The sequence below is a fragment of the Pezoporus flaviventris genome, unplaced genomic scaffold (genome assembly GCF_033815535.1).
Source record: "Pezoporus flaviventris isolate CSIRO_AGI_PZ_B2104156 unplaced genomic scaffold, CSIRO_AGI_Pfla_v1 ptg000031l, whole genome shotgun sequence".
In the NCBI taxonomy this organism is placed as follows: Eukaryota; Metazoa; Chordata; class Aves; order Psittaciformes; family Psittacidae; genus Pezoporus; species Pezoporus flaviventris.
This window is the reverse complement of record NW_026892579.1, coordinates 52,740,321-52,766,735: the sequence shown is the minus strand read 5'-3', so window position 1 is coordinate 52,766,735 and position 26,415 is coordinate 52,740,321. Positions and strand designations below refer to the sequence as shown.

The window sequence follows — 26,415 nt, the reverse complement described above, 5'->3', positions numbered from 1 at the left end:
CTCATGTGACCTCACATGACTCCAAGGGAGGCTTCTGTACAACTAACAAAAAATGTAGTTGTTGATGGCAAGTTTCTGAACATGTCCTGGGCATGCACACTGTAGTGGTAAGGACAAGCCAGCCTTTGGATGCTTCTGCGTTCTGGTACTGCAATGCTGCAGGCTGGTCATGCAAGAGACAGCACGGTCCTCATATGCCCTAAAAAAACTCAGAAGTTGGAATCTTCCCCAGCTGATGAGAGCCCCTTGTAACAGAAACAGTTTGCCCAGCTCCTTCCTCTGAAAGCCTTACTCAAAGATGGGGAGTTCCCTTAAGCATGAAGAAAAGCAAGGCTGAAAGCACCGTCAGTAAATGAGTCAGTGCAGCAGAACAGCTGAGGAAGGGAAACCAGCATATTCAGAGAGCTTAAGTAAATAAACTACACTGGTATAGTTCAACTTAAGTAATATGAGAGAACACCTCTGTCACTCCTCTCCCAGACACAAAGGGGACAATTTATGACCATGGGGGTAAAAAGAGGCAGATGATTTACATGGCACAGTCTTCCAATAGTGCCACAAAGTGGCATAAAGGGATTTCAGAGTCAGAAAGAGCTGACACCCGATTGTGGCTTCTGTGGGAAAGTTAAAAGTTAACTTCTGCTTCTAGATTGAGAAATAGGAATGGCCCTAATGAAAAGAGCTGAGGAGCACAGAAGAGTACATTCTGCACCACTGTACAAGCAAGTTGTACCTCCTACACAGGCAGACCCCAATGTGGATCTTCCCTATTACCTGGAACAGCCTGGAGGAGCAAAAGGAGGAGAGCCATGAAGCAGAAGAGTTTCATGGTAGAAAGTCTCAGCTGCAGTGTAGAGACAGGTCCACAACACTGGAACCTTTGAGGAGGGGAGGAGGGAACATTCTTGTGTTTATAGGGCTGTAGGAACAGACCTGGTTGTCCAGGGAACCTTGGCAGTGGTGAGTGTGGAAGGCAAGGAGTACAGCTTGACCGCTGCACATGGCTAAACCTGGACAATGGCAGAGGGTCACAAAAGTAAGCAGAGTAACTGCACCTCCCTACCTCCTGCATGATTTCCTCAATAGAGAAATAAAGTCTCAACCAACTAAACAGCCAGTTTTCTTTATGAAAATATTACCTGATTGCTATTATGGACTCAATTCAGTTGCTCAAATATATAGGCTTAACTCCTGTGGGCTCCCCTAGGGTATTCAGAGAATCTCATGGGACTACTTGGTAAGACACAGGACCCCTGAGATAATCTCCATGTGAATAGAGGGAAAAAGGAGTGGCCATGTGTGTGGTCTAACTTATTTAAAATGGCACAGGACAATAACGTGTGGACAACTGACTGCTCAGTGTTGTTGGTCAGTGCTATACTCAGATACCAAGATGTAGGCATCTACAATGGATGTGGGCATGTGGGAATGAGATGTTTAACTAGTGGTTTTAGGACATAAACAACCTGTTTAGCTATAGTGGGACCTCAGGAGCAATCACACATGAAGAAACATGCGCTGTTCTAAGTAGATACTTCTACCTAGCTGGCCAAGCCCAGAGCTAAGGGCATCTATTGTAATCAAAGATACCTCAGGGATCCCATCTGGCCTCCAGCTTCTGCTCCATAAGGGTGCAGATCCCCCATAGCTCCTGCATGATATTTGCCAGCCCCAGTCAGATATCAACATTCTTACTGTCACATGGCCTCTCAAATGGCTCCAGTCTCTATGCGCGGGCAGCTGGATCAATTCCTAAAATGTTTTTTTCAATTGTGAACTTCTGGTTGTGGCATTTCATAGAAAAAGGAAAAACCAAAAAACAACCAAAACCATAAAAAAAGGAGAAAGTTATAGAATTGTTTGTGAGGTCCTGCTTTGTGATGCAATGATCAAAAGTTTTAAAATGTGGGCCCCCTCCAGCAGCTATCAGGAGAAATGGCTATCCTGGATTCAGAGAAGGCTGAGGTTCTGAATGACTTCTTTGCCTCAGTCTTCACTGCAAATGCTCTGACCGCACCGCCCAAGTCTTGGAAGTCAGACGCAGGGACTTTGAGAATGAAGAGCTTGCGCCCACTGTAGGAGAGGATCTGGTTAGAGCCTGATCCTGCACAAGTCCATGGGACCTGATGGAATCCATCCGCAGGTCCTGAAGGAGCTGGCGAATGAAGTTTCTAAGCCACTGTCCATCATATTTGAAAAATCATGGCAGTCAGGTGAAGTTCCCAACGACTGGAAAAAGGGAAATATAACCCCCATTTTCAAGAAGTGGAAAATGGATGACCTGGGGAATTACAGAGCAGTCAGTCTCACCTCTGTGCCTGGCAAAATCTTGGAGCAGATTCTCCTGGAAGGCATGCTAAGGCACAAGAAAAACAACAAGGTGCGTGGTGACAGCCAGCATGGCTTCACTAAGGGGAAATCCTGCCTGACCAATTTGGTGGCCTTCTATGATGGGGCTACAGAACTGATGGACAGGGGTAGAGCAGTTGATGTCATCTACCTGGACTTGTGCAAAGCGTTCGACACTGTCCCACACAACATCCTTGTCTCTAAATTGGAGAGACATCAATTTGATGGATGGACCACTCGGTGGATAAAGAACTGGCTGGATGGCCGCACACAAAGAGTTGTGGTCAATGGCTCAGTGTCCGGCTGGAGACCAGTAAGGAGTGGTGTCCCTCAGGGATCGGTGTTGGGACCGGTCTTGTTCAACATCTTTGTGGACAGTGGGATTGAGTGCGGCCTCAGCAAGTTTGCCGATGACACCAAGCTGTGTGGTTCGGTTGATATGCTGGAGGGAAGGAATGGCATCCAAAGGGACCTTGACACGCTTGTGAGGTGGGCTGATGCCAACCTCATGAAGTTTAACCATGCCAAGTGCAAGGTCCTACACCTGGGTCGGAGCAATCCCAGGCACAGCTACGGGTTGGGCAGAGAAGAGATTCAGAGCAGCCCTGAGGAGAAGAACTTGGGGGGTGTTGGTTGATGAGAAAATGAACATGAGCCAGCTTCAGTGTGCGCTTGCAGCCCAGAAGGCCAACCGTATCCTGGGCTGCATCAAAAGCAGCGTGACCAGCAGGTCGAAGGAGGTGTTCCTGCCCCTCTACTCTGCTCTTGTGAGACCTCACCTGGAGTATTGTGTGCAGTTCTGGTGTCCTCAACATAAAAAGGACATGGAAGTGTTGGAACAAGTCCAGAGAAGGGCCACGAGGATGATCAGGGGACTGGAGTACCTCCTGTGTGAAGATAGCAAAACTCATCTCCAGCCTGCCTTTGCAGCTTGTGGAGCCCATGAGCTGGTTCATAGCTCCCTCTTGCGGGAAGACACGCTGAGGGGGAACAGACGCCAAGGTCCTCCTTGTGGGCAGGGTTTGCTCAGGTGGAGATGTAGATGCCTGCCCCTTTGCTCCGTCTTCAACACTGAACATTCAGTGTTAAGTGCGTGAGGATTATTAATATGTTTGAAGAGCAGGGAGGGTTTTTGGTTTCATACATTTGCAAACCATTTTCTCAATTTTTCTCAACTTTTTTGTCCTTTTCCAAGGATTTTTCTGAAATGGATCATTCTTAATAACAACAATAGATTCAGCATTGCACCACAAACCTGTATGCTTGGTTTATTTTCTCTAAAAGGAAGCAGACATGTTAATAACAGTGTCAGAGCTCTAACTCCAAGGCTTTTAATACGGGCTGTGGGGCAAACAGAAACTGCAAAGGTGTCAGAATTTGTGATATAAAGCCTAAGGTATGGCAGTGGGGAACAATGAGGTGTAACAATAACTGTGCTCAAGAAAAATGCCTGATGGATTTCTGATAGAAAAATGTCTTATTGCTGGCACAATACATGGCAGAGAGAGGGGGTAAGCCAGAGGCAGGACAAAACCTAAGGCCACTTACCCACCACTTCCAAAGGATACCAGGGCAGCCTGATTCCCACCATCTCCACCGTGGCCAGGCTGTGGGCAGGAGCCAGAAGGGGTTCTCCTGGCACTTTGTCCATTACACTGCTGGCCCCTGCCCATATTGTGCCCACAGCTTGACCTTGCCCAAGATGGACTTGTAGTGAGAAGCTTCCTTCATGATTCTGGGGTAGGCATGGAGTTGGAGAGGTAGAAGGAAGGTTTCACTTCCTCTCTGACATCTCTATCCATGACAACCTTGCACTAACCACCCATGAGGAAAGGGTTGGGCAGCCAGAGCTAGGAGTGGACTTTGCCTACACTGTTGGTGGACCCTGCTTGCACTGGTGGGACGTCTTCCCTTCCTTGCAGAAGGTCCAGCTGCCATTCTGAGTCTACACAAGGCCGTGGCTGTGGCAGGACATCAGGAGCTGTAATGTCCAGCTCTGGCTGGACCAAGCCCAAGGGCTGTCTGCTCTTAACACTCTCCATGACCTTTTCTGGGTATATACCCAAAGCCTACCTCGGGCTGTGCTGCAGGAGGGGACCACATCCCTTCTCTGTGTTGTGCCCTGGACTGCCATCCATTACATCACAGCATCCCTAAGATGCTGTGCCTGAGCCTGCAGATCACCCCATCCCACCCTGCACGTTCGTCTTGCAGCCTGGACTCCTCACTGCAGCCTTTGGCTGCTCTCTCCTCAGGTTACCTCTTCCACTCCACAGCTACAGCGTCTGTGGGGGTGCCTGGACACCCATGGGGTGGTCCCCATAGAGAGGACACCCCCCACTGCCTAGACTAGGGTCCGTGCTGGGGACCTGCATGCCTTCACCCCGACCTCGTGGCGCAAGGGCAGCGCATCTGACTCCAGATCAGAAGGTTGTGTGTTCGAATCACACCGGGGTCAGCCTTGGGGCATCACTGGACACCCTCTGCGTTCACCCTCATTTTCTGGGCGGCTGGCCTATGTGAGGGGCAGGGCTCTGCAAGGCATAGGACAGCTACATGGGGGCACCTTGAGAGTGGCTGAGGGAGAAAAGGTGATGCCCAGAGCTTTTCTTTCAGTCAGGTGTAGTACTGTGCTGGCTGGAGACTACAGACCATAGTAGAGGCCAGTGCTGGGAGGTGTTGTGGTTGTCTGCTACAGTTTTCCCTCATCAAGAAGGAAGTGAATTCTTCCTTAGGGAAATGCAAGAAGCTTCAAGACTGTAAGCTCAGTCACTCTGGGGACCTGAACTTACCCTCAGGCAATATTTGCCTGGGAGGGTAGCATATGGTGGTACACTCAGCCCACGGCATTTCTGGAGGGCGTGAAGGACAATTGTTCAGTGTAGGGGTAGAGAAACAGAGGCAGGATTCTGATGAACAGAAGAAGTTTTTCAAGAACAGTAAGAAGCAGGATCTGGGGAGCTCTCGTCTGCTCAGCTTCACCTCAGAGCCCACGCAAAGGCTATGGAAGAAATACTCCTGAAAGGCATGCCCAAACGAAGGAAGGACTGGAAATGACCAGAAGCAGTGACCATGGATAAACCAAGCGATGATGACTCTTGGCAGTGTGATAGGGTTCTTTGAAGACATTACTTTCTGGGCAGTCAACAGGACACCAAAGAACATCGTTTGTCTTGACATTGGTCTGACCTCTGACAGGGTCCCCCAGACATGTCAGTGTAGCAGGACACAGGGACACTGCGCCTAAACTCAATCCCAAGGTAAAGCAAACTGGCTGCAGCGGGGAGCAGAGGGGGTTGTGTCAGCAGCTGTGCGTCCAGCTGACGTTCTTCAGTGCCTCATGTTGCACTGGATGTTGTTTGGTGTTTTAGCGATGGGCGCAGAGCATGCTCTGCAGAACGAGGGATGCAGAGCACCTGGCAGGGCCATGGGGATGGTGAGGGGCAGGGGCCAGTGGCGCAATGGACAACGCGCCTGACTACGGATCAGGAGATTGCAGGTTCGACTCCTGCCTGGCTCAATGCTTTTAGCCTGGCCATGGCTCCTCCTGCTCCCTCCTTCATCCCTGCCTGGGGCTTTCTGCAGGGCAAAAGTGCTGGGGTGTCCTCTTGCCCTGCAGGAAGGAAAGAGGCTCTCCAGACCTTATGGCAGAGCTGGGCCCCTTGTCTCATCACTCTCCTCTACTCACTACTGATATTACTCTACTCCCACAGTTTACTCATCTTCCATACTGGGAATACTGCATAAAGCTTTGGGGCCCCCAGTTTGAGAACATTGGTCATCTGGAACAAGTATAGCGGAGGGCCATCAAGATGTAGCATTTGCTGTATGAGGACAAGCCATGGAAACTGGGTTTATTTGGACAATGGAAGAGTAGTCTTCAATGAGTACCCGATAGAAACCTTCCGGTATCTATGAGGAGGTCATCAAGACAAATGTTTCACAGTGTTTCATGATCAGAGGTTGAGAGACAATAGGTATACATTAAAATGGGAGATTCTGGCCTATCCCTGGTGTCCTATCCTTACATGCCCTTTAAAAAGTCCCTCTGGCTTTCTGGGCTGTGAGCGCACACTGCTGGATCATATCCAGTTTTTCCTCCACCAGTACCCCCAAGTCCTTATCTGCAGGGCTACTCTCAATCCCTTTGTCCCCCAGCCTGTACTGATATGGGGGATTGCCCTATCATGTTCAGTTTTGTGATCTCCAGGACAAGAAAGCCATTCGCACACTTCACTAAGTCCCAGAGATGGTCATCCTGATGAGAAGTCCCAGATGAGGAGTGGCCTAGAGAGGTAGGTTTCTATAATACAGAGAAGAAAATGTTGAGGAAAGATTATAACCATGTTTCATGCTATGTGTGACTACAGAAAAAGTGGACCCAATCTTTTCTTGTGGACATGGAGGATGAAGCTCAACAAAAATCACATTATAGCAAGAAAAATCTCTATTATATGGTAGGAAAAAAATGTCACACATCAGAGGTCACACATTAAAACAGGGTCCCAGGGAGGACGGAGACATTCATCCTTGGAGATGTTCAGATGTCGACTAACAGAATGACCCAATGTCAATGACTTCAGTGCTCTGAGCAGGGGATTAGATCACCTGCCTTCCAGGGATCTCTATAACCTGCTTAATCTGTGCTGAACTAAATCCTACTGCAGCCTCCCCTGCACCTCTCAGAAAGCTCATTTAGCAATGGGAAGCCCTCCCCCCCCCCAAGCCCAAGGAGGGCCAGTGGCGCAATGGATAATGCGCCTGACTACGGATCAGGAGATTGCAGGTTCGACTCCTGCCTGGCTCGCCATTTTTCTGCCCACAGCCTGGCCGTTATATTGATGGTGGGCTGTAGCAAAGACCACCTCATTATCTATAGTGGACTGCCTTTGCCTGGCATTTCTCCCTTCTTGTCGGTCTGCCTGCACGACAATATCTTCCCATGCATCAGGCTCAATATACTGGCCAAAGAAACTTTCATCATGAAGATGGCAAACCACTGGGAGAGGCTGTGAACTCTACATCCTTGGAGTGTTCCGAGTTCAGGCAGGCAGGGCACTGATCGGAATGTCGTAAGTTGGGTAAAAATTTGGACTAGAGATCTCACATGTCAGTTCAGCAAAGGCAAACACAACATACTGCATCTGTGATGGGATAACCCAGTGCAGCTCTACTGTCCGTGCTTTCCATGCGGCTTATTGAAGTGGAGTGCAGAACTTGGCAAGGCACTGACAAACAGCAGCAAGACCAGTGTGACCCTCAAAGATGGCTGGAGACCAGAGCACGTGATGTGCCAGGACAGCCTGAGGACTGGGTCTGTCCAACCTACAGCGGAGCAGTTCAGGAGGCATCTTCATTCTGCTGTGGGATTTGTTGTGCCCCAGCTCTGCCATAAGGTCTGGAGAGCCTCTTTCCTTCCTGCAGGGCAAGAGGACACCCCAGCACTTTTGCCCTGCAGAAAGCCCCAGTCAGGGATGAAGGAGGGAACAGGAGGAGCCATGGCCAGGCTAAAAGCATTGAGCCAGGCAGGAGTCGAACCTGCAATCTCCTGATCCGTAGTCAGGTGCGTTGTCCATTGCGCCACTGGCCCCTGCCCCTCACCATCCCCATGGCCCTGCCAGGTGCTCTGCATCCCTCGTTCTGCAGAGCATGCTCTGCGCCCATCGCTAAAACACCAAACAACATCCAGTGCAATATGAGGCACTGAAGAACGTCAGCTGGACGCACAGCTGCTGACACAACCCCCTCTGCTCCCCGCTGCAGCCAGTTTGCTTTACCTTGGGATTGAGTTTAGGCGCAGTGTCCCTGTGTCCTGCTACACTGACATGTCTGGGGGACCCTGTCAGAGGTCAAACCAATGTCAAGACAAACGATGTTCTTTGGTGTCCTGTTGACTGCCCAGAAAGTAATGTCTTCAAAGAACCCTATCACACTGCCAAGAGTCATCATCGCTTGGTTTGTCCATGGTCACTGCTTCTGGTCATTTCCAGTCCTTCCTTCGTTTGGGCATGCCTTTCAGGAGTATTTCTTCCATAGCCTTTGAGTGGGCTCTGAGGTGAAGCTGAGCAGACGAGAGCTCCCCAGATCCTGCTTCTTACCATCACATGTTACCCTCCCAGGCAAATATTGCCTGAGGGTAAGTCCAGGTCCCCCAGGAGTGACAGCTTGCAGTTATGAGGCTTCTTGCACTTCCCTGAGGAAGAATGCATCATTTCCTGCTTGATGAGGGAAAACTGTGGCAGACACCCACCACAACACCTCCCAGCATTGGCCTCTGCTATGGTCATGATCCATAATCTCCAACCAGCACAGAGCCACACCTGACTGAAAGGAAAGCTCTGGGCATCACATTTCCTCCTCAGGAGTTGGCCAGTGCATCACAGAGCCCTGACCCTCACACAGAGTGAATGAGAGGATGTCCAGTGATGCCCCAAGGCTGACCCCGGTGTGATTCGAACACACAACCTTCTGATCTGGAGTCAGACGCGCTGCCCTTGTGCCACGAGGTCAGGGTGGAGGTGTGCAGGTCCCCAGCAAGGACCCTGGCCTGGGCGGTTGGGTCCTCTCCATGGGGACCCCTAGGAGAAGGGTTATGGGAGGTAGAGAATACAGGGCCACCCCTTGAGGAGAGGGCAGGCAAGTGATGTCTACAGCATGGTGACTCTGCTTGGGGGTGAAAGACCATGGAGGGTTGGGGCAGAGGTGCAGAATAAACAGCATGGGTCCAGGGCATGTGGAGGCAGCTGAACCCAGAGCACATTCCATGTCCTTCTGTGGGGAAGGTGACCCCAGCCAGGATGTCAAATTGCATGAAGGTCCTTCCTGCCACAGGGCGTGAGGTGGGTGCTGTGCATCTACCAGATAAACGGGGCATCTCGCTCCAGGGAGGTGGCTGGATATAATCCCTCCTGCCCCTCTAGAGACACCAAGCTCAGGAGCCTCTTTCTCCTAGGAGAGGTCCTACAGGGCTGCTCTGGACAATGGTCACATTTTGGCCTTCCTCCTCTGAAACAGCTCATTTAGAGCCCTTCTTGCAGGCTTAACAAGGCAAGTATAGAGATGCTCCTCCCCTTCCTTCAGAGAACACCCATGGCCATAAAATCCAGGATGATGTTTGGGTAGGTGTCCTGGGTTCAGCAGTAGCAGTCATGTTTTTTCCTTTGTGTTAGCTGGTGCAGTGCTGTGTTTTGACTTCTAGTTTTGAGAACAGCGTTGGTGAAGCCGATGTTGTCGGTTGTTGCTGGGTGATGTTTGCCCTGACCAAGGACTCTGTGAGGCTCATGCTCTGCCAGGGAGGAGGGGAGGCTGTGAGGAAGCAGAGACGGGGCGCCTGACCCGGGCTAGCCGGGGAGGTATTCCATACCACAGCACGTCATGGCCGGGGTGGGGGGGTAACTGGGAGTTACCCGGAAGGACAGGGGCTTCCGGGTGGAACTCGTTTTCTTGGCCGGTGGTATCGTATTCTCTTCCCTTGTTATTTTCCCTTATCATTGTTTTAGCTGATAGTAGCGGTGGTGATTTGTTGCTGGACTGTTCTTGTCTCAACCCGTAGGAGTTGCACTCTCTCGATCCTCCTCCCCGTTCCTCCGGGAGCGGGGAAGGGGAGAGCCCCGGTGCAGGGAGGGGGGGGGAGACGAACACGGACCTTGATTGTTGTCAGCTTGGCACCACTCACTGGGAGTGAGTGAACAAGTTACCTGACTGGGTTTAAACCACGACAGTTCTTTTTTGGCGCCCAACGTGGGGCACGAGGGGTTGAGATAAGAACAGATCTGACTGGATTGATAGTCACTCGTCACAATGCTGATTTATTGGCTCTCAAGGTTTTTCCTCTTGATCTCACAGTTTCAGTATACCATATCTTACGTCCATCCGGTATTGGCTGTATTAGTGTTTTTCAAGTGTGGGGCTTGGGCTAAGGTTTTTATCCCATTGTACTTTATGGTAATGACTTGTAATACAATAGAATCATTGATCATGAAACTGATCTGGCTTATGTTCCCAGTGTGGTCACCACCTTTATACTTTGGGAGGTATATGATGGAGGTGCTTAGCAATTACACATCTTTTTTCTCCTTCTCAGGTGCTCAACCTGTGAAGGAGACATCCTTTTACCCTCCTAGTCGTCCCCCCAGACCATTTACATTTGAGAGTTTCGAATTTTTTTAAATGGCCTTTTAATGCTCTTGAGACTTGTTTGCTGATGGTGATGGGAATCACCATGCTAACACGCATACAGAGTGTGTTTTGCCCACTACTGATTTCAAGAGTTAAGCAGATTCAGGTTTGGGTCTTGTCTGGGGTCAAACGACGATGTAGGAGGACCGAGAGATTTTCCCAGGGGCTGGACAGCCATGAGTGGCAGGGTGTGTGGGATAGTATGGGCAAGTATCTAGGTCAGTGGGCCCCCCCAGTATTTTGGAATTTCACTACCGAACAACTGCAAAATCCAGAAGAATTAGTAAAACACTTAAATGAGGTGTGTGGTCATTCTGGCCATACCAGAGATGGACAAATCACGGCAACGTGCTGGGGCTTGGCCTATGCTTACAGGGCCTTGTTCAACACTATCCAGCACCTTCAAAAGGAAAAGAATGTCGGCGGATTTGAGGGCAAAGTGACAGTCGCTACTCAAACTTTGGCTGCAATGAACTGCGCAGCTACCCCAGTGGCAAGTACAGCAGCTGCTCAAACTTCAACTGCAACAGACAGCGCGGTTACCCCAGCTCCAAGCACGGTAGCTACACCACCCCCAGCAACAAGTACAGTCGCTACTCAAACCACAGTGATAATCACTGCAGCCAAACCAGAGGACCAATTCATACCAATATCAGTTGCCCCTGTACGCAAGAGAACAAGCAAAAAGGAGGCAAAAAGGGTGAAGCGAGATGAAGAACCAATGAATTCACCACCCGGTCCAGAATCTGATTAGGAGTCATCCTCACATGACGAAGAAGAAGAAGAAGAGGTAACTTCTCGACCTCGGACCTCAACCGAGCTGCGGAATATGCGAAAAGATTTTACCCGTCAACCAGGGGAGCACATCATCACCTGGTTACTCCGATGCTGGGACAATGGGGCCGATGGTCACGAACTAGAAGGTACAGAAGCCAAGCAGCTGGGATCACTTGCTAGAGAAGGGGGAATTGACAAAGCAATTGCAAGAGAGAAAAAGTCCCTCAGCCTTTGGAGGAGGCTCTTGGCAGCTGTGAAAGAAAGGTTTCCGTACAAGGACGATGTTACGAGTCGTTCGGCCAAGTGGACTACTATAGACAAAGGCATCCAGTCTCTGAGGGAATCGGCCATCGTAGAGATGATCTATCACATCAAGCCGAATAACGGGGATACACCTATAGATCCAGATGAAGTTGAATGTACACGACCCATGTGGCGAAAACTTACACGGAATGCACCGTCATCATATGCCCATTCATTGGCAACAGTGACCTGGAATGACATAGTACCACTAACAGTGGATGAAATGGTTCATAAACTCCGAGAGTTCGAAGACAATCTCACTCCTTCCATCATCTCAGCTGTGAAAAAACTGTCCCAGGACCTCGACAAATTGAGGGACGATGTATCTGATTTATCCAGCTCCTCACGTGTACCAACACGCGTCTCAGCTATTAACAAAAGACGTCCTATTGTTCAAGAGAGGAGATACAGAAGGTATACGCCACGGGGTACCTTATGGTTTTACCTGCTGGATCACGGAGAAGACATGACAAAGTGGGATGGAAAACCTACTTCAGCTTTGGAGGAACGGGTGAGTGAACTGAAGAGGGGAGCAAGGGCCAAGACTGATCGTCCCATGAGAGCTACGGCTTCAGTTTCTGGTGAGCAGTTTCCCAGATGGAGTGGAAGAGCTGATTTTACTCCAGCTCCTGTGATAACGAAGAATAATCCCTTTCAACACGACTTAAGTGTCCAATGCTGTGACGACCATTAGAGGGGCCCTGCCTCCAGCCAGGTGGAGGTAGGGGACAATCGGATTTACTGGACTGTGTGGATCAGATGGCCTGGCACATCAGTCCCACAGAAGTATAAGGCTCTAGTAGATACCGGTGCACAGTGTACCCTGATGCCATCAAGCTGTCAAGGGGTGGAACCCATCTATATTTCTGGAGTAACAGGAGGATCCCAAGAGTTGACTGTGCTGGAGGCTGAAATCAGCCTGACTGGGAGGGAGTGGCAAAAGCACCCTATTGTGACTGGTCCAGAGGCTCCATGCATCCTCGGCATAGACTACCTCAAGAGAGGGTACTTCAAAGACCCAAAAGGGTACCGGTGGGCTTTTGGTATTGCTGCTTTGGAGACTGAGGAAATTGAGCAGCTGTCCACCTTGCCTGGTCTCTCAGAAGATCCCTCTGCTGTGGGGTTGCTGAAAGTTGAAGAACAACAAGTGCCAGTTGCGACCACAACAGTGCACCGGCGGCAATATCGCACCAACCGAGACTCCCTGATTCCCATCCATCAGCTGATCCGTAGACTGGAGAGTCAGGGGGTGATCAGCAGGACCCGCTCACCCTTCAATAGCCCCATATGGCCAGTGCGAAAGTCTAATGGAGAATGGAGACTAACAGTAGACTATCGTGGCCTGAATGAAGTCACACCACCATTGAGTGCTGCCGTACCGGACATGCTAGAACTTCAGTATGAACTAGAGTCAAAAGCAGCCAAGTGGTATGCCACGATTGATATTGCCAATGCATTTTTCTCCATTCCTTTGGCAGCAGAGTGCAGGCCACAGTTTGCTTTTACTTGGAGGGGTGTCCAGTTCACTTGGAACCGACTGCCCCAGGGGTGGAAATACAGCCCTACCATTTGCCATGGACTGATCCAGACTGCACTGGAACAGGGGCAAGCTCCAGAACACCTGCAATACATTGATGACATTATTGTGTGGGGCGATACAGCGGAAGAAGTCTTTGAGAAAGGGAGGAAAATAATCCAAATCCTGCTGAAAGCCGGTTTTGCCATAAAACGGAGTAAGGTCAAGGGACCTGCACAGGAGATTCAATTTTTGGGAATAAAATGGCAAGATGGACGTAGACAGATCCCCACAGATGTGATCAACAAGATAACAGCAATGTCTCCACCAACTAATAAGAAAGAAACGCAAGCTTTCTTGGGTGCAGTGGGGTTCTGGAGAATGCACATCCCAAATTACAGTTCGATTGTAAGCCCTCTCTATCATGTGACCCGGAAGAAGAATGATTTTAAATGGGGCCCTGAGCAGCAACAAGCCTTTGAGCAAATTAAACGCGAGATAGTTCATGCAGTAGCCCTTGGACCAGTCCGAACCGGACCAGATGTAAAAAATGTGCTGTACACTGCAGCTGGGGAGAACGGTCCTACCTGGAGCCTCTGGCAGAAAGCTCCAGGGGAGACTCGAGGTCGACCCCTCGGCTTTTGGAGTCGGGGATACAAAGGATCTGAGGCCAGCTATACCCCAACTGAGAAAGAGATACTGGCAGCCTATGAAGGGGTTCGAGCTGCTTCGGAAGTGATTGGCACTGAAGCACAGCTCCTCCTGGCACCCCGGCTGCCCGTGCTGGGCTGGATGTTCAAAGGCAGGGTCTCCTCTACACATCATGCAACTGATGCTACATGGAGTAAATGGGCTGCACTAATTACACAACGAACTCGAATAGGAAATCCCAGTCGTCCAGGCATTCTAGAAGTCATCATGGACTGGCCAGAGGGCAAAGATTTCGGAATGTCACCAGAGGAGGAGGTGGTGCATGCTGAAGAGGCCCCACCATATAATAAACTGTCAGAAAGTGAAAAGCAGTATGCCTTGTTTACTGATGGCTCTTGCCGTATTGTGGGAAAGCATCGGAGATGGAAGGCAGCTGTATGGAGTCCTGGACGACAAGTTGCAGAAACTGCTGAAGGAGAGGGTGAATCGAGTCAATTTGCCGAGGTGAAAGCCATCCAGCTGGCCCTGGACATTGCTGAACGAGAAAAGTGGCCAGTACTTTATCTCTATACTGACTCATGGATGGTGGCAAATGCCCTGTGGGGGTGGTTGAAGCAATGGAAGCAGAGCAACTGGCAACGCAGAGGTAAACCCATCTGGGCTGCTGCACTGTGGAAAGATATTGCTGCCCGGGTGCAGAACCTGGTGGTGAAGGTACGTCATGTAGATGCCCATGTACCCAAGAGTCGGGCCACTGAGGAACACCAGAACAACCAACAAGTGGATAAAGCGGCTAAGATTGAAGTGGCTCAGATGGACTTAGATTGGCAACATAAAGGTGAATTATTTTTGGCCCGGTGGGCCCATGACACTTCAGGCCATCAGGGCAGAGATGCAACATATAGATGGGCCCGTGACCGAGGGGTGGACTTAACAATGGACACTATTGCCCAGGTTATTCATGAGTGTGAAACATGTGCTGCAATTAAACAAGCCAAGCGGTTAAAGCCTCTTTGGTATGGAGGACGATGGTTGAAGTATAAATATGGGGAGGCCTGGCAGATTGACTATATCACACTGCCACCAACCCGCCAAGGCAAGCGCCATGTGCTTACCATGGTGGAAGCAACCACCGGGTGGCTGGAAACATACGCTGTGCCCCATGCCACTGCCCGGAACACCATCCTGGGCCTTGAGAAACAGATTTTGTGGCGACACGGCACCCCAGAGAGAATTGAGTCAGACAATGGGACTCATTTCCGGAATAACCTTATAGATATTTGGGCCAAAGAGCATGGCATTGAGTGGGTATATCACATCCCCTACCATGCACCAGCCTCTGGGAAAATCGAACGGTACAATGGGCTGTTAAAAACTACACTGAGAGCGATGGGTGGGGGAACTTTCAAGCATTGGGATACACATTTACCAAAGGCCACCTGGTTGGTCAACACCAGAGGATCTGCCAACAGGGCTGGCCCAGCCCAGTCAGAACTTTTACATATTGTAGAGGGGGACAAAGTTCCCGTGGTGCATATGAAGAATTTGCTGGGGAAGACAGTCTGGGTTATTCCTGCTTCAGGTAAAGGCAAACCCACTCGTGGGATTGCTTTTGCTCAGGGACCTGGATATACTTGGTGGGTAATGCGGGAAGATGGGGAAGTCCGATGTATACCTCAAGGGGATTTGATTTTAGGGGAAAACAGCCAGTGAACTCAATTGTATGCTGTTGCCTGCTGTGTAATGCTTTTATAGCCCATCAACTAGATGTCTCCAGGTCACCAGCGACTGGCCCTGACTTCCCTCCAGCCATCATCCCAACAGAGAATGAACTTGGAACATCATGGACCGAATGGACTCGGCAGCATTATAGGGATTGGTCCATGCACTAAGAAAATGATTTTTTTTTCCTCTTGGTCTGTATGTATATGGATGTATATATGTGGGAGAGCGATGGTGTATTGAAAATGTGGGATCTGAGCACGACGTGAATGGTATGGAATAAGGGGTGGATAATGTCCTGGGTTCAGCAGTAGCAGTCATGTTTTTTCCTTTGTGTTAGCTGGTGCAGTGCTGTGTTTTGACTTCTAGTTTTGAGAACAGCGTTGGTGAAGCCGATGTTGTCGGTTGTTGCTGGGTGATGTTTGCCCTGACCAAGGACTCTGTGAGGCTCATGCTCTGCCAGGGAGGAGGGGAGGCTGTGAGGAAGCAGAGACGGGGCGCCTGACCCGGGCTAGCCGGGGAGGTATTCCATACCACAGCACGTCATGCCCGGGGTGGGGGGTAACTGGGAGTTACCCGGAAGGACAGGAGCTTCCGGGTGGAACTCGTTTTCTTGGCCGGTGGTATCGTATTCTCTTCCCTTGTTATTTTCCCTTATCATTGTTTTAGCTGATAGTAGCGGTGGTGATTTGTTGCTGGACTGTTCTTGTCTCAACCCGTAGGAGTTGCACTCTCTCGATCCTCCTCCCCGTTCCTCCGGGAGCGGGGAAGGGGAGAGCCCCGGTGCAGGGAGGGGGGGAGACGAACACGGACCTTGATTGTTGTCAGCTTGGCACCACTCACTGGGAGTGAGTGAACAAGTTACCTGACTGGGTTTAAACCACGACAGTAGGATCTGTCCCAGCCCTGACCTCGTGGCGCAATGGTAGCGCGTCTGACTCCAGATCAGAAGGCTGTGTGTTCAAATCACACCGGGGTCAGGATGTCCACCTCTCATGGGGTCTCACTGTGAGATGGGCATCTCCTTGGCAATTATTTTTGCCTTCCCACTGTGTAACCCAGAGCCCTAGTGAAGGGCAGGAACTGCGCCATGGCAGAGTAGTCTCTTCTTGCTGGACTCTTGTTAGGTAGTGTCTGGATCACTTCAGCCTTACCTCATCCTGTCTACAAAGAAGACAGGATTAACGGACATTCCAGCTCCAGCTCCATGGCTGTGTACAGCTTCTCTTGGTCTCAATACCCCTCCTGGGCAAGGGCATCCTACTCCAGATGTGCCTTTATACAAAAAGGCCAGCCTGCAGTCTCCCAATCCATAGCAGGGCACATTATCCATTGCAGCATAGGCCCTTGCAAGCATGGCACCCTGTGACAAGATGTTCTCATATTGCTTTTCGGGTGTTTTGCCTCCCATCTTATCACTGTGCACTCTGAGAAAAGTCTAGGTCCATCTGCTGTACACGCTGCTGTTAGGTGATTAAAGGTTGGGATAAAAGCCTTTTACATATTCTTCCTCAGGTTGAATATACCCAGTTCTCTACACCTCTCCTCACGTCTTGGCTACCACATCCCCACCACCTTAGTGGTGGACTTGCTTCACTATGTCAGTGTCTTTTTGTTGATTCTGTTGCAAAACCCAGCTGTGGGGAACCAAAACCAGGGTGTCAGGCCTAGCCATCAGGGGTTTTAACTCTCTACTTATTCTCTTCCTGGTTTCCCATGTATTTCTTGGTGAGATGGACAGAGAAGATGGAGGACTGGGAAAAAAGGAGACTCGAAGCTCTGAGAATGACCTTATATGAATTATAATTCAGTAAAAGTAGTTGAACTCTTTTAAGTGCTCTTTTAGAGTGAATTTTAAGAGTCATAAACAGGAAGCTTAATGAAAAGTCTACCTGGACACAGCCCTGGAAGACACTTTTCTTCCCGTAGCTTGCTTGACACCATCCACAAGTGTTTTGGGGGATGGGAACAGAGGGGAAAATAGAGACTCCCTGGGCTCAGACCATCCCATAACTAGGCATCATAGGTCTGGAGAGCCCTGGAGATGCCCTAATCCTGATATTGTCTGGGAATCACAGGCAGAAGGCAGAGAAAACAAGTGTAGGTCCTTTGGTGACTCCCATTCTCGCTTCTCTGATGAACATAGACCTAGGAGTCCCTATCCCATGTCCCAAAACTCCTGGCGTGCCACTGATGGGTTGAGCACGCAGAGGATTTAACCGGTGGCTGTCTGTCCTCCAGATGTCGCTGCCTCACTGCCAATACCCTTGGCTCTTCCAAAAGCAGGATCCAAAAGCATCCAAAAGCAGGGGAGAGATCACCTGGTTGTACACCAAGCGCACATAGCTGTACCATGGGGAAAACACTGCAGATAGAATCTGTGCATGCCAAACCCTGTACGTGCTGAGTGCATTCACAGAGCTTCTGAACCAGAGGCAAGGTTTATGCCACCACTCTGTCACTGTGCTGTGATTTTCTGCCCTTTTGACTTCTCTGAAAAGAAAAAAACTCAGGTATTTCCTTTTGCAGATCTTCCACAGCTGAAAAACCCAATCTAGGATAAATGGTTAGATGCTTTTATCGCACTCTTGAAAGACCAGTATTTGGTAAGAAGTATTATTTTGGAGTACTTCTGCTTAGAAGTATTATTTTCACTGCAGCCAACAGGAACAGGTTTTACATTTCATAAAGTACACTGAGATTTACAATTATCCTCACTCTTCAATGGCCTGAACTTTACAGACTTTTAAAGCCTTTTGTTTTTTTAAAGCAGGAATGATTTGAGTCACAATATAGGCAAGGGCTGGTTTTAATCAAAGCGGTGGTTTACTAGAGAGTAGGACTTGAAGTCTCTCTTGCAAGAGAATTTATCATAGGTTACTTTATAATCAAATTATTTCACAATCTTTAGACTGTCTGAATTTTTCTAGTTAAAACACTCTAACTTGCATAAACCCTTGCGGCAATATCAAATGGGAAAATGTGAGAGAAAAAGACTTTAAAATGTTCCATAAAACTGTAAATCCTTATAATAAATGCTGTTTCATATATGACTTCATTTTCCAATGAAAATCCAGTTCTTGGAAAATTGTGATCAGTCCTGTTGAGGTCTGTTACATGAAGTGTTTTGCTTTAAATATTGACATACAACCAGCTTGAGCAGAGGAGGACATATGAGGAGGGCCTGTGAGGACAAGCCCAATTCCCCTGAGTTGGGATCCCTGCTCACAGTGCCAGATGGGTCCAGCTCTGGATTGTCTGTTTCTCCTGAAAATGATTACAGAAACTTATTACGTTATATATAGATGAGTGTTACATCAGGCAGCAAGGATTTTCCCTGGCTGTATAAGCATCTGTGCCTCTCCTGTGCCACTGGGCTGTGCTCACTTCTAACACAATCCCACAACTGCACTGGAAGTTTAATTTTCATTTCCCTCCATCCTGTTGATTCAGGTTCAGTGTCTAAGTTGAGGACAAGGTCACATCTCCCTGTTAGTGATCAAGGCAAGGTCATTTGTGTTCTGCTGGACATTTTTAAGGAGAAAGATACTCCTGTTTGTGAAGGGAGGCTAATTCCTAGGCTCCAGTGACAATAATATGGACTTTAGCCTCTTTTTCCTTCGCTATCTAAATCACCTATAAAACGGCTGCTGGAGAAGTGATGAAGGAATTTATTAAGATCTAAATCCCAAGCTTTGTTTCTCTTGTTTTCTCTGATCAAGCCCCTGCTTGCTTCTCTCTGTACCTTGATTTCCTTTTCCAGTTGGTGACTTGCCCCTAGGGAAGGGCTTGTCCAGGGACCAGATTGGGGTAGAAGAGAGACTACCAAATTCCAGCACAAAGGGAATCATGATTAACAAGGCATGGAGAGCTGTCTATAGAAGTCTCACTGTTCCAGTCCACGGTACATTTATTTACAGGTCTACATCAGGAATAAAAGGCAAAATCCACTGTTTATCTATTTCCCCAGCAGGCTGAACTCCCTGCTTTATACAGCTTAAGAAAGGCAGGGGGAAAGCCATGCAGATGCAGTGTTTCTGGGTAACATTAATTCCCTCATCTGAAAGACCTGGCAGACCTTCTCATTTTGCTATTATCAGTACACTCTTCACTGATGCCTGATCTTATGGCTGTGCTGTTCTATTGGCACACTCTTTCCACAGGGTTTGTGCCAGTGGAAGATAAACAGCTGCTTCTTAGTCTTTTGTGCATGGAAAATCAACTAGATTTTCTTCCCTTTGTAACTTTTCTATGGCATTTTGTCACTTGTGTATGAACAGGAGCTGTCTGACAAATGAGGTTTTGTCCCGCTGTTCGCTTGCTTGCTTGCTTGCTTGCTTGCTTTATGCTTCTGAGATTTTAAATCATATTCCTGTACTCAAACCTGTTCTTGCAACTAAATTGCTACACAAGACAGATATCCTTTGTACTGGTGAAATGGCTGATCAAACAAGAACTTTTGTATCTAAAGGGACAATTAGTTTGTAGGGGTAAAGCCAGATATTTCATTTATTTGTGGTGTGATTGCAACAGCTTTGGTCCAAATAGTATCCCAGCATAACTGATGAGTGCTTTGGGGCACGGGGGAATAAGTGGTGAGGAAGGACAGAGGAAAAGGCTTTATCCACCCTCTCTTCTGAGAACATCCATAGGAAAATTCCCTGGGGCAGCATCATGTCCATGTTGGCACGTAAATGAGTTTTGGGGCAGAGGTATAGGACCATGTCTCTATAATATCAGCTAACCTGGGTGCAGTTTGTGCCCAGGCCAACTAGCACCAACCCAAACTATCCCTGGGCACAGCTAGGGGTTGGCATGGGACCATTCTCAATAGAGAGTTTTAATTCAGCCATCTTTTTCTGCAGGGTGAAAGAGTTTACGGATGTGGCCATCCATAGTTTATGAATGGCATCCTAGCTGCCTTAGGAATGGTCCCCATCATCTTTAGTTAAATAGTTGACACAACTAACCTCCCCATCCTTCCTCTGGCAACATCATTCTGTCCGCTGTTGGACTAGCTCCACCACCACCCATGACCAGACTCCATCAGCACACAGGAAGCTATGCCAGAATGACTTCTAGCATACCAAACTTCCCCTGTTCATTATCCATCCTTCCACTCCAATCCAATGGAAGGAGTCAAAAAGAAAAGAAAACACAGATTTTAAGGCTAAATATGTATCCGTTATTCATAGCTTCAGATGATGATTAGGCAGCCTAGAAGATTCTGCACTGCAAGTCATACCTAAAGAACAGTGATCTATGGGGCTTGCCTGTGAAGGGGTGACATATTTTTGCACTGATAAGGAGTTAGATTTTTTGCTATGCTTTTGTAATTCCTTACCAAGGCCAAACTTTTACATGTGCTCTTTGCACCAACACCCACAAAACCATTCATGTTGCCCCTCTGAAGGGCTGGAGATGAGGGTGAAGTGTGGGTGAGCCTGTTTTACACCCCCTGCAAAGGCATGGGCATGAAAAATGTACAGAGGGCTCTTGAGAAATGCAGCCCTTAACGCTGTTAGCAAGTCTTGGCCTCTCCAAAGGTCATTTTCCTGGTACTGTCTGGCTCATTACCCAGGAGGAATCCCACCCTTGGAGGCGGGGGTGAGGTGCTGCTGTTAAATGCATGGTTTCCCAGCAAAGTCATGCACAGGGAAGCGGGAGCTATGAGCCGTGGGTTGCTCTCTGGAGACCTTTATGCAGAAGGCTGGAAGTGACCCTTTTAGCTGCTGCGGGGTTGGGTGACTTCAAATGGCCTTGAGCTTTTTGTCAACTTCAGCAGACGAAAATCAGATCAGCTCATGCCCTATCAGTGTGTCTGTGAACAAGGGAGCTCAAAAACTAACAACTCAGCGGCTTCCCTTTCCTGCCGAGAGACTCTTTCAAGCTGGCTTCTGCAGATGCTGCAGATCAGTCCTGCTCCCAGCTAAGACTGGGCCAAGCCTCATCCTTCATCGTGGGGATCAGAGTGGTAAGGAAACACCATCCACAGATGGGGAGATGAAGCAGAGAGCAGATTTACATGGTGCACCCCGAGGCTCACCTGACAGATGCTTATCTCAAGGAGATATTTAAGGGACAGCAGATATCAAGGAGATGCTTGTAGTCCTGCCTCTGTCCCCTAAGAAATGGTATAGTCATACACTGAGATGTTTTTAACCCACAAAGGATGAAGTTCCAGCAAGAAAATTAAGTGAAACTGGTCTTAAAGTAGAAACTGAAAAGCAAACATCTTGGTGATGGAGGTGCAAGGAAAGAGCTCCTAGTCCCCAGCCAGGCACTGCCTCTTCTATTCCCATCCTGAGCAGACATAGCTCACTGGGTGGTAGAAAGCAAATATCACATGCACCTCCAGCCCCCATGTGCATTACACAATGCACTGATTAGTTCATTGGAAATTGATTATGTACTTGTTTACGTCATGGTTTACATAACTGGGTTTTAACTGTGATATTGGCCTTAGAAGATGTGAGCTGCTTTCCAGAGAGCTAGAAATGAAGTAACTAAATGAGTTGGAGTACCTAGGTATTTATTATAAGGGACTCCTCTGGGTGGCTTGTTTTCTTTGTTCTTTAGAGGATTATATTTCAAGTCATCTTTTATAACTCCATGGACATATTTTTTTGTTAGATTGGTGATACATTCTTTTAGTATTATCTTCCACTGTGTGTTATATGTCCAAGTAGAGATCTGCAATGGTTGACTTTCAGCGTGGGATTTAGACGTCACTTACAAGCACCTAATCACTGTGATTTCCTTTGGTGATGGTGGCACCCAAGTAGAGACAGGCACAGTGAAGAAGCCCTATGCAACTCCAAACTTTAATCAGGACACCGATGTAGAAGATGGTTGTCTTAATCCCAAATTGTTTCTAGCAGCAAGACAAAGAGGCATCCAAGATAGATGTTCTATGGGTAGGGGGAAGGATGGTGGCTGTCAGAGTACTTTTTTAAGGGCTTGTTTGCAGCTGGAGCAAAACCAGCCAAATATGAGTGCCTGTGATATGATAAGTTTCAAATACAGACTGTAAAGCTATCTTCTGTACTAGTAACAGTCCCTCTATCCAGCTCCTGAGATCCTATGGCATGGTGTAACCCATACTGTACAACTGTCTTAGCCTCCAAAACAAGGTGACCACATTAGACTCTGCTTGAATAGTTCCTAGCCAGGACTAATCATGGAAACAGCCCAGGAATTTTTGGCAGAGACCAAAACAGACAGAAATGTTCTAATAATTTAATACTGTGGATGATCAGTTTTCAGTGATCGCATCCTGACGCTGTTTAATCTGTACAGATGAAGTCAGATGAATTACTGTACACTCTACCAACTGTACTAGCTGCAACTTGATAGGTTATAATGACATCTTGGACGTAGCAGACACAACAGACTTGTCTATAACACGTGAAAACAAGCATGCTTATGCAGGTGAAGGTCAATGCCACTCTGACCTGTCTGTTCTGCATGATTCCAATTCTTATGGCTGCAGCATTAGCAGCTTCCGGCCTCACAAGAGCCAGGGGAGCTCCAGTGGTTTTATTTTTGATGATGATGGTGCCCAAGTCAACAGAAATCTGCCCAATACACCATAGGAACCAATATTTTGCTGCTGCACAGAGGGAAGCATTTAGACACTGCTCACTGTCTAATGAAAACACTTCTGGTGTTTTATTTTATCATCAACTGCACAATAAAGGTTGGACTCGATGATCTTAAAGGTCTTTTCTGACCTAGCTGATTCTCTGATTATATAATAATTCTTAAAATTAAAGCTTCTGTGATATTTCAGATGATAACATCCACACAGAAGCCTCAGCTCCTTCCAGGAAAAGCATCATGCCAGCAGCATCAGCATTGTGTGACAGATCAGGAAACACATCCTGCAGGACCAGAGAAATACGAGTCTTTTCTTGATAACATACAGGTGATCCTGCTTCCCAGACTTCCTCTCAAACACTGATTATTATTCCTTCTCACCCTCATCTCTGCAGAGGAATATTCCTTTTGTATGGGCTTTACAGCCACAGAGGACATTACATTCTCTATGTTGATTTTCAGTGTTTTTATGTAAAGGTCTATTTAATGTTGACTGTATGGATTGCAACATGAGGACACATGCAATTGAGATCAAAGTAACCAAGGGCAGGTAATAATTTACTAGGTTCCCAGACCTCAGCATTGCAGCATCCCCAAACTTTACCTGCAGGGGGGCTCTCCAGCCTCCTCTTTTGCCTTTTCAGTGATACGGGGAAGTACCTCACATGTCAGAAATCACTCACTGCTCTGCTGTACTTGTCTCTTCCTCTGAAATTTCTCTAATAGAAGAGCATTGTATCTATCACAAGCGCCGTGAGGACTGGTGGAAGATCAGAGGTAAAATGTGCCTGGTGGTCTTTGCTTTGAGCCTTGTGCACCCATTTGGTCCAAGTGAAATGGCATAAACCACTAAACTGACAAGTCACATGTGGGAATACTTCACACAAGAGCATGGTGTATCTGTGTAAGATGCAATGGAGAAGCAGGCTGGATGTCAGATTCACCTGTAGCTCTCCAGGCAGAAGTTCAAAGAGTGCGTATCTCTTACCACCAGGTATCTGCAGTCAGCTGTGGGAGAGAAACACCCCATTACTTACGCTGCAAAGGGAAGAGCTGTAAATTTGATTTACATTGATTTCCTACAGAGAAAACTGTAAAACGGAAGACTAGCCAGCTACAAAAGTAGGAAAATCCAAAAGTGTTGGCTAACATTGCCCAGTGTGAACACGGTGATGATGATGAAATGAATGTAAGATTTCAGTCTATGTTCTTTCATCTTGTTTGATAACTTTTGGAAGCATCGGACAAAGGGCACAATTGAAGAACATATTATCATAACTAATTAACTTACTACTGATTAACGGAAGATCAAACACTACAAACTTAAATTACTCTGCATGCGGTGTAAGGGAAAATCCAGGAAAACACTGAAATATGTGCTAATATGAATTTGTTTTTAATGTCACTTAAACATATACTTTGCTAAATAACCACCTGCCTGTGCGGCTTTAAAGGCATACTTACAGTTAAAATGGCAAAATAAAGTCCTATCAGTCTCCAAATACATGTACCTCATTATAAATAACCATTCTCAGAAGTATAATAGTTCTTAGATTCTAAAAAAAATTTTATTAGCCGTTAACTGTTTAAGTTGCTCTTAAGAGAATGTCTTCAAGCAAATGTTGAGGCAGAAAGCAAGCAACATGGCATACAGTGCTCATTCTGAACTGCTGTGGGAGGTCATTTGTTAACTAATAAGGGAACAAATGAAGAAAAATACTTACCTTGCAGAAGACTGAGAAATCTACTCAGAAGATTTCTGAGAAATCTACTGCGTGCTCCTTTATGAGGATGAGTTGACGTTTGCAAGGCCTGGCCCCACTTCATGTTTCAGATTTTGCTTGCAATATCACCATTAGAAAGCTGTGCTGCTAGGGTAAAATTCAGCAAAATTGGATTGCAAACATCAAAGCTTTGTCTATTCATACCTTACAGATTTATAAAGTTGCCTGTTAGTAAATGGTGAGAAATAAAGGGAGCGCTATTCTGATATATTGCATCCTTCATGATGGCACAGAGATCTGCTGATGTACCAGGTAAGGGAGCTTCTACTATTAAAAGCTGCCCATCTCTTTCCCATCTCAAAGGCAAAATTAAATATTTTTTTTGTCATGCATGTCTTCACTTTCATTTACTACCAATATTCTCATGGAATCTTTCATATCTTATTTGCACTGCAGTATTCTTGCATGGGGTTTCAAGTAAAATCTCCCTAATACCTATTTACCTCCCTAATACCTAAAACCTCTAAGGTCAGTACCTACAACTCCTTGAGTTACCATGTCTGGAAGGTAACATTCAAAAGAGGTCTGGAACCAGACGGTCTTTAAGGTCCCTTCCAACCCAAACCATACCATGATCTTCATGACTCCTTCCTGGCCCTGACTGCCATGGGACACAGCTCCACACACATGCTGCCGTGCTCCAGCCCAAGCCACTGCTGTGCTGCACAAATTGCTTTGCGCCTCAGGGGTTTTATACAAGTTTGCCCTGGTTTTAAGCGATCAGATTACACTTGTCTTTGTTTTTACCAGGAGCCAATGTAATGGAATTTTTCTATTGCTCTGAATAACATTTTCAGGCTGCCTGTGTTAGCAGGGCTTAAAATGTTGCTCAATTTCCCAGGAGGCTGATTTCCTTCTGCAAGAAATGAGATTGTTCAGCAAAATCTGTGAGTGCTATGGCAGTTTGCACTGCTGAAATTAAAGAATTTGGCTTGGGTAATAGATCTATTCTGTTCCACAGGTGGAAAACAGTTCAGCCCTGAAAGCAAGCAAAGCTTGTTCAAATAGAGCGTGCGATAGCAAAGAGTAGTCACAGATTTCTCCTGTACCACATTCTGATTTTAGCTGGGGAAAACATAACTCCTCTCTAACGTGGACTTCTTTAGGGAGCAAGGAGTGCTCAAAACCCACACTTCCCATTGCAAAACATCGCAACACCATTGTCGTGTCTGTGTGAAAGACAGGTGGGGGAAATCCACATTTCAATGGGTCTTCATAAAAACAAAAGGGCTTTGTTCACATTCATGTTGTAGGTCAGGAGTCTGTTGGGGTGTCCCACTGGCAATGAAAGAGTAAAGAATGGAGTGACAACTCAGCCATCCTCTGTATTAAAAATAGGGATAGTGGATCAGTTGCCAGCAAAAAAGAAGAGATAATTTCCAAGGCAAGGGTACAAAAAAGGACATTCCGGAGTGCTTGGCATTTCCTGGTTAATTAGATTTTATGGGTGGAAGAGGGAAATCAGTGTTTATCTAACTGTTATTTGCTGCATAAACACTTAAGTACCTCACCTTGTTAGTTTCTCAGCTGCTTAAG

The 26,415-nt window shown here is 47.5% G+C and overlaps 6 non-coding genes across 6 annotated transcripts; 4 read left to right on the top strand and 2 right to left on the bottom strand.

Moving 5' to 3' along the window:
* Positions 1-4,735: 4,735 nt before the first annotated feature.
* TRNAW-CCA (transfer RNA tryptophan (anticodon CCA)) lies at positions 4,736-4,807 on the top strand. The gene has a single exon. It is a non-coding gene; the product is annotated as a tRNA-Trp (tRNA).
* Positions 4,808-5,796: 989 nt separating this feature from the next.
* TRNAR-ACG (transfer RNA arginine (anticodon ACG)) lies at positions 5,797-5,869 on the top strand. Its single transcript has one exon. It is a non-coding gene; the product is annotated as a tRNA-Arg (tRNA).
* A 1,214-nt stretch (positions 5,870-7,083) lies between these two features.
* TRNAR-ACG (transfer RNA arginine (anticodon ACG)) lies at positions 7,084-7,156 on the top strand. The gene has a single exon. It is a non-coding gene; the product is annotated as a tRNA-Arg (tRNA).
* Positions 7,157-7,866: 710 nt separating this feature from the next.
* On the bottom strand, positions 7,867-7,939 carry TRNAR-ACG (transfer RNA arginine (anticodon ACG)). The gene has a single exon. It is a non-coding gene; the product is annotated as a tRNA-Arg (tRNA).
* Positions 7,940-8,786: 847 nt separating this feature from the next.
* Positions 8,787-8,858, bottom strand: TRNAW-CCA (transfer RNA tryptophan (anticodon CCA)). Its single transcript has one exon. It is a non-coding gene; the product is annotated as a tRNA-Trp (tRNA).
* Positions 8,859-16,404: 7,546 nt separating this feature from the next.
* Positions 16,405-16,476, top strand: TRNAW-CCA (transfer RNA tryptophan (anticodon CCA)). Its single transcript has one exon. It is a non-coding gene; the product is annotated as a tRNA-Trp (tRNA).
* The last annotated feature ends 9,939 nt before the right edge of the window (positions 16,477-26,415 follow it).